The sequence below is a fragment of the Marmota marmota genome, unplaced genomic scaffold (genome assembly GCF_001458135.2).
Source record: "Marmota marmota marmota unplaced genomic scaffold, marMar, whole genome shotgun sequence".
Taxonomy (NCBI): Eukaryota; Metazoa; Chordata; class Mammalia; order Rodentia; family Sciuridae; genus Marmota; species Marmota marmota.
In genome coordinates this window covers 4,301,461-4,310,353 of record NW_026000022.1, presented here as the reverse complement: position 1 = coordinate 4,310,353, position 8,893 = coordinate 4,301,461, and the positions used below count along the sequence as shown (strand labels likewise).

General features: G+C 37.0%; 1 pseudogene; it reads right to left on the bottom strand.

The window, feature by feature from the left end:
* Positions 1-6,186, bottom strand: part of LOC125618916 — a 9,124-nt pseudogene extending 2,938 nt beyond the window's left edge.
* Positions 6,187-8,893: the final 2,707 nt, after the last annotated feature.

The window sequence follows — 8,893 nt, the reverse complement described above, 5'->3', positions numbered from 1 at the left end:
ATATATATATATATATATATATATATATATATATATTAGTTGTAGGTGGACACGATACCTTTATTTTATTTATTTATTTTTTAATGCGGTGCTGAGGATTAAACCAAGTGCCTCACGCCTGCTAGGCAAGCACTCTACCACTGAGCCACAACCCCAGGCCCCCTTTTCCAAGATTTTGTTGCAGTTCTTTGTCCTGATGAGTTTATGCCTATTAAAAAAAATCCCATTACTGTATCATTAGTGGGTGGGAAGGGAGTGGGAACATCTTCAATCCATCATATTTAACTCAGTGTTCTGTGCTTATTTTCATTAGTATTTTCTTATTCTACCTTTACTTGTTCCTGCATTTGGAAACTTTAAACCATAATTTTGTTTCAGGTGTTTTACATAGTAATAATAATAGCTAACATTAAGCACCATTTGCTAGGCACTTACCACATTATATATATATTTTCACACACACACACATGTATTGGAGAACAGGTACTATACATGCATTATATGATTTATTACTCACAACAACACTATTAAAAAGGTAGCAAATACTATTAATATGCTTTCTTAAAAATCCTTAATAGGGGAACTGGGGTTGTAGCTCAGAGGTAGAGTGCTCGTCTAGCATGTGTGAGGTGCTGGGTTTGGTCCTCAGCACCATATAAAAATAAAGGTATTGTGTCTACCTATAACTAAATAATAAATATTTTTAAAAATCCTTAATAGGTGGTGGACCCAAGAGGGAGAGCCAGAATCTGTTCTACTGTACTAATGACTGTACTACTAGTAATGGCAACTTAATTTTTTCTTTAATCCTGTAGACTCTTTGTCCTCTAATAGGAGAATTTCAGCCCTTCATACTCAATGGGATCAATAACATGCACGAATGTGTTCTTACTAACTATGGCAAATTGTACTATTTCTAGCAATCATTCACTCTTTTCTAATGTGAATTGAGCTGCTATTTATAGCATTGATGTGGCCATATCATTATCTTATGTTGATTTTAAGCCCTTTGGATATATACCAAGGAAGTGGTTCCATTCCAAGTTTTCTGAGGAATCTCTATACTGCTTTCCATAGTGGTTGTTCAAATTTGCAGTCCCACCAGCAAGATATGAGTGTATTGAATTGCTTTTGTGACCCTGAATTTAAACAGAAGTTTTCTTGTTCTAGTTTTGCCAACAATGCAATCCTTTTTTTTTTTAAAGAGAGAGTGAGAGAGAGAATTTTAATATTTATTTTTTAGTATTTGGCGGACACAACATCTTTGTTTGTATGTGGTGCTGAGGATTGAACCTGGGCCACATGCATGCCAGGCGAGCGCGCTACCGCTTGAGCCACATCCCCAGCCCGCCAACAATGCAATCCTATCCACTTTCTATCTTCTAAGAATCCCTCAAATTTCTGGACTATGGAAGCTTCTTTCTTATTTGCTTTGTTATCTTATGTTTTAATTATTCCTGTAATAAAGAGCAGGATAAAAATTTTGTCTTCAGTTCTTCCATGAGCCAACTTCATTCAGCTCTCTCTACTTCATCTTAAAAACACATTGTCTCTAAAACAAAGTGGGGAAAGAGAACAAGTATCTTTGTGAAGAAAATTGCTTCCTCAAAGTCACTTCTGATTGCGTCCCGGAGGATACTTTAACATCTGTCTCACAGTCCACGTCTAGTGAAGACTGATGCTTGGCCAAACCAGCTAATTCCATTTTTTGAGTTATTTTCACATTTTTCATTTTAGTATTGCTTTTCACTTGTCCCCCTTCCCCAACCCATCTATCCCTTATTTCAAACGTGCAGAATTGCCACATAGTCTAATTTCTCTTATATAGAAAATTGTCTAAGAAACTTATTGCATTAAAATGTTAGGAATTTAATATATTTAATAATATAGTTTCCATACCAGTAATATATAAGTAGTTCCCTCTAGGGGGAGATATATTCTAAGACCCTCAACGAATGCCTGAAACCTCACATAGTACAAGGACTTTATATACTGTATTTTTCATCTATATCTATATATCTACATATCTATACACCTACATATAGAATTACATATATAGATATATACATATATAGATACACAGATATACATATACAGGTATACACATATATTAAAAAGCTTAATTCATCAATTAGGCCCAGTAAGAGATTAACAACAATAACAATAGAACAGTTACAGCAGTATAGTAATAAAGGTTATGTGATTGTGGTTTCTCTCTTGGAAGTGTCAAGACAATTATTAATATTTTTCAACTGTTGTTTACCATGGATAACTACAATTGTGGAAAGCAATACTGGGGATAAGGGAGTATACTTTGTATACTTTGGAAGATGATGAATGAAGGTAAACAGTGCTCATTCTAAAGGGCCAATCAGTAATGGTGGCATTCCAGATATTTCAGAGAGAGAGGTCTTCAATGTACAATTGCAGACTATTTGCAAAGCCACTTTGCTTATTCATAAAATTAGCATTGCCTTCTACAGACAGAATTCTTTAGCAGCTCTGACCAAGTCTGCAAGGTGAGCTATTGACAATCACTTTTGTTTTCTGCTTAGTCCTTTGTAGTTAATGATAATGATGATTATGATTTTTGAGTAAAAGTCAGTGCATCCCTCTGGAGATTTCTTGGGGGTGGCACCTTTGGGATGGTGGAAGTCTTCGTGAGTGGGTGTGCAAAAGAGGTATTTTGAATACACTTTAGACTTTTCTCCAGAAACGGCACAAAGACAAGCTCAGTTTCCACAAATCTCATTCCCTGCTTAGTGACCCGCCCTCATAGGAATTTACTTGGTTTAGGGGAAGGAAATAATCCCACTCTGCACAGCTGTGTCTGGGAGAATTCATTAGCATGGAAATGTTCAACTCACTAAGCAGTGTCAACTCACCAGGTGTGCACCTGACACGGGTTAATTATTTCAAATTATGCCTCCCAATTATTGGATCCCCCTCCTTTACCCTGGATGGCATTATCTTAACAACTTGTCCAGATTCCACATCTTCCCTGCAACTTTTGACTTTTTAGCTACTCACTCCTACACTTAAGCCCATCCTGTCCATTTCAAAAATTTGTTCTTCAACTCAAGTCAGTCTTCTCATCTTCACTTCCCAGGGGTAGGGTGAAAGAGTGCCCTCATTTGCCCAAGACCTTCCCAATTTATGCCAGTTTTTCTGAGGTCAAATCTGATTTATCTTTTGGTCTAGACTTCATTTTTTAACTAAATACTGTTATTAAGCTAGGTTGGGTCTGCTATAGCTGTGCCTTGTACTTCTAGCTGCATAGGGTGTGAACCTATGTGCAGTGAACAGAGCTCTCATCTTATCATGTGCTTAAGTCTGGCGGATGACCCTATGCTGACGGGCTGTATTTAATGCCTCATTTTCAAGGATGGTTTATAGGCCAGCATCCTGAAAACACAAAGTGTACAGAGAAAAAAAAATGGCTGGGGACAGCTAATTTCTCCTAATCTTGGAGACAGTGGGGAACATATCCAGTGTTCTTGCCCTTGCCATTCACTGCGTCCCAGCCAGGTTTGTTGTGGCCCATAATGATCACTGAGATATCATTGTCAGGGTCAATGGAAAATTATAGCATAGATGTATGTCAATATGTACAGGATCTAGAGGTCGAACAGTCCTCCAGAGGGTTAAGAAAATATTTTGAACACTTGCATAGTGGACTTGTGATTTATAGTGTAAATATATACAGAAATATTTCTACCCCTTTATATCAGTTTATCTATAAATCTACAACTATTTATTTTGAGAAATACAATGAGCATTTGCACTGCATTTGGCGGGGTTAAGAAAGAAAACATGTATGTATAATGAAAAGGAAATACCAGGTTTCCATTGTTCTGAATGCTGATGTTGGATCTATAACACCACACTAAATACTTGTTGACATTTACCAAGCACCATAGGGATCCTACTGATTTCACTAATCAGATAATAACCAAATGACATATGTCTGCTGAGGAAGCATCAGCACCTACTTGGAAAGGAGTAGATACTTTAAAAATCACTATGCCCCAAAACAAAGATTGACCCTGTGAAATGCAGAAGATATACATTACCTATGACCTTAAAAACCCATGAGTTTTCACTTAGATCCAATAACTGTTCTAAGTTCATTTCATGAGTGAAAAGTGACAAATAATTGTTAACAGATTGACTTCATTCATTGAAGAAACCTTTTAATATTTTTAAATGATTCCAGTTAATATCTACAAATAAGACTTAAATATAGAAAAAACCCATACTCTAGTAATGATTGTCGTTGTTTGTCCCAACTAATTGAACCAATGAAATCAAAATATGGTTTTTGAAAGTTCATTATGTCAAAAGTGAAAAATCTGCCGTTGTTCATGCACTGTGAATTCAGATTAAAATTTTAGCATTGAGATAAAAATACTTGTAGTGAGATTTTTGTGATTAGAAATAATACTCTGATAGCTTGGAGCACAAATATATAGCATAACTGTCTCCAAACAAACTGTGATATTCTACCAATAGAAATGAAGCTATAGTATAGTTTAGTAAAGTAGCTATATTTCAGAGTACAGAAATATTCTCCTATGTGTACAGTTAGAAGAAATAAATTACAGTTCTTTGTGTCATGACACTGACATTGGAGGAAATCCATTTGCATGGAATAACATTTATTCCTTTATTATTAGTGCTAGGCATTGAACCCATGGACTTATACATGCCAAGTATGAGCTTTACCATGCATAGAGGAATTTTGAGAAAGCCTATGATTTCCTATCATCTAAATTTGGTGAAACATTTAAAACGACCATAAATACAGACAACTTTACTGACAAATGTAATCTTATTAAAATATTTATTGAAAAAAGTGCTCTGGGGGCTGGGGTTGTGGCTCAGTGGTAGAGCATTTGCCTAGCATGTGCGAGGCCCTGGGTTCGATCCTCAGGACCACATAAAAACAAATAAAAAAAATAAAGGTATTGTGTTCAACTACAACTAAAAATTAAATATTAAAAAAAAGAAAAAAGTTCTCTGAATGAAGCAAAAGAATATTAAATGGGAGATTATTTAATGCCTATCTGTTTCATTGTGGGAAAAAAAAAGTGGACTTGGGAATATTCTCCATTAATATATATTTTTGTGCTCATCAAATCTCCCAGTTCTCTCCCTGAGAAATCCACCCTCAGTTCAACCTCTCTCCTCTCTCCAGTCCTCAGTTCTTACCAGCCACACGCAATCAGTCCATTTTGCTCTTGGGTCCCCTCTGCTGAACATGGCCTCTTGCGCTGATAAACTAGCAAGATGTCTGAAGACCAGGTACCTTCTTTAGTGTTCACTTGATCCTTGGGGGAGTCAAATGATGCATGTATAGTTCACTTAGTCCATTTTCTGTTGCTATATCAGACTACCACAAACTGGTTAATTCATGAAGAACGGAGGTTTATTTAGTCAGTAGAGGCTAGCAGGTCCAAGCTAACAGCTTGGCTTCTAGTGAGCACCATTTTGCTATATTATGACAGGGCAGAGGACATCAAGTGGCCAGACAGAACAAGCTTGCTAGAGAAATCTCACTTTTAAAACAAAACCACTCCTGTGATTACCCATTCATTCATTAATGGGTCAATTCATTCATTAGCCAGGCCTGATGACCCAATCACCTCACAAACACTCCACCTTTCAAATATCATTAACATATGACTTTGGGGATGACACTTACAGAACATGAAATCTGAGGACTATATTCAAACCATAGTAGTTGCTCTGCTGTTGCTTCCCTCTCGGACCTATCACTCCTTCATCTTTTCTTCTACTGGGACACTGGGTCAGATCAGTATGGCTACTGGCTAAGCAAAGCAAATGTCCAATGAAGAAGCAAACTGTCCCTACCTCCTTCCTTGAAGGCACTTCAAACACTATAAGTGGATTTCTTGGAGAGCCTCCCCTTCCCCTTAGCTTTGGGAGGGGAAAGGGCTCCTTCCTCCAGCCCAACACAGACATACCCCATGAAAAAAAAGAAATAGTATTTATTCATAAACACCACTCCTGCATGTCTGCTTGAGTCAGGGTAGGGAAGGCAGTCAGCCCTGTAAGAAGATGGGGGCCCCGACTGCTGAAGTCTATCGGAGGCTCCTGAACTCACGATGTTCCTTGGTCCTCAGCCTGGGGACCTTGCCTGTAATTCTGGATAACAGGAAACATTTCAAGAAAATTCCACTAATAAGCCACATGATATTTTTCCTGAAAATAAGTTGCCTTATTCATGAGCTGCTGGTAGATCTTACTCTTCTTGCTTGTCAACTCCAAGCATTTCTCCTGTTAGCCCTAGCCGTGGCATGGGTTTAAATTTCCAAGCACATGAGCTGTATCTTAGACCCTGTTCTGCAATGTGTTATGCTTGGGCCAATTACTTGACTACTTTCAACCTATTTCCCCATCTGTAAAATAGGCATTATAATAGTTCTACCTGATAGGATCATTTATCAATCAAATAGTGCCTTTCATGCCAAAGACTTAGAAGAACATCTTGCATGAGAGGTTGTGTTTGGGCAAAGAGTGGGGAGCCAAGAGTGGAAGGTAGGGGTTTTCCTTCTTCCAAGCTCACTTGCTCCAAGTTGGACTTAATCAGTAGTTTTTTGTGTTTGTTGTTATATTTCGAATTTTTAAGATAATAGATGCCCAGTTATCATGACCATGGTTAGGGTATCATAAAAATGTACAAGAGAAGGAAAGAACGCTGTGAAAGGAGTGCTAACCTGTTCAAGATCCTGATGTGACGTGGAAGGTAATATGAGCATGGTATCTCTCTCAATTGGCAGCCTCCTTGCCATGTAGGGGCAGAACCTGTTTCTTTTCTTTTTTAAAAAAACATTTTTGTTTTTTAGTTGTAGTTGGACACAATTATTTTATTTTATTTTTTTGTGGTGCTGAGGATTGAACCCAGTGCCCTGCACATGCTAGGTGAGCGCTCTACTGCTGAACCACAACCTCAGCCCCCCCAGAACTTGTTTCTTTACTCATCCTTCTAAGGTCATAGACTGACCATGCTTCTGCTTTGGCACTCATTGTGCTGAGTTATTACTAATATTTATTTATATTAACAGCAGATCTAGAAAAGATCTCAACAATATTTAGAGTTAATAAGAATTAATTGATAAGAATCGTTTAAATTATTTGATTCAATTAAACTAGGTCTGATCTCCTTTATGGTTTCCTAATATTCTTTTAGGGAAACTTTTAAACCTACAGAAAACTTGAAAGCATGGTACAATATGCACTCATATAATTTGCTTATTTCTTTGTCCACATGTATGGTTTTGGAAGAGCCACCTGAAAACCGTGAACATTGTGACTCTTAACCATACTTTTAATTACTTAAGAAGGACTTTCTCATACATGTTGTGCATCTCTCATTCAAAATCCAAAATATGAAATACTCCAAAATCTGAAACATTTTGAGTGCTAACATGATGCCAGAAGTAGAAAATTCCATGTGATAAAATTTTGTTTCATGCACAGAATTATTTAAAATATTGCATAAAAATTTCCTTCAGGCTATGTGTATAAGATGTAAATGAAACATACATGAATTTCATGTTTGGACTTGGAACTCATGCATAAGATATCTTGTTATATACATGCAAATATTCCAAAATCCAAAACAATTTAAAATGCTTCTGGCCCCAGGTGTTGTGAATGAGGGAAACCCATTGTACTGTTATTTCACTACAGAAAATTAACAATAGTTCCATACTATCATCTACAGTGTGATTTTCTCATGTCCCAGTTGTCTTGACAATGGCTTTTTTTCTTTTTCTTTTGGTACCAGGGATTGAACCCAGAGGCACTTAACCACTTGAGCTACATCCCCAGCCCTTTTTAACATTTTATTTAGAGACAGGGTCTCGTTGAGTTGCTTAGGACCTCACTAACTTGCTGAGGCTGGCTTTGAACTCCCAATCTTCCTGCCTCCACTTCCCAAGCCACTGGGATTATAGGCATGTGCCACAGCACCTGGCGACAATGGCTTTGATAGCTGTAATATTTCAAACAGGGTCTAATTAAGGTTCCAAAATTTTACTTGGTCATTACCTCTCTTTAGTCTTTTTATCTAGAATATTTCCCATAGTTTTTTTTTTTAATTATCTGGAGAGATCCAGCCACTGGTAGGCATATCTGTTCATATCCCAGATTCTGGATTTATTTCCTCATGTAATCATTTAACTTTTTCCTCTATCCCCTATATTTCTTGTAAACTGGAGGCTCAGTTTTACATGCATGATTGGTTCATGATGTTTCCTTTTCTTTTTTCCTTCAAGAAGACCTCAATCCCCTCTTTTTATTGGCCAAGAAATGAAGGTGCAAGCAAGAATTTGGAAACAGGCTGTGTACACGTTTTTGGGTTTTATTTATTTTTATTTTTATTTTTTTTTGATTCTTTTATCTTTTTTATTGATTTTTTTAAAGAAATAAATGACAGCAGGCTGTGTACACGTTTTTGGGTTTTAAAGTCAGAAGATCTGAATTGAAAATAAGTCCTACTTGAATATTTGTTCAATTGGCTTTATCTTGTTGAAGTTTATTTTCCTCTGGCGGGGGGAAAGTTAGAGGGCTGAGGACATAGCTCAGTTGGTGGAGTGCTTGCCTTGCATGCACAAGGCACTGGGTTCAATCCCCACTGCCACACACACACAAAGTTAGAAATGATGCTCCCTAGAATGTTTTTGGTTCAGGTTTAAATATCCATTTTTACATTATTAATGCGGTGATCTTGGACTTAGGAATTCCAATCTCCTTTCTCTTAATTTGGGGTTCTTCGAAATTACTATCTTTGAATTTACTATATTGATTCCTATCAAACACTTAACAGTGCTTGTTCTCCTTCCTTCCTTTTTTTTTTTTTTTTGAC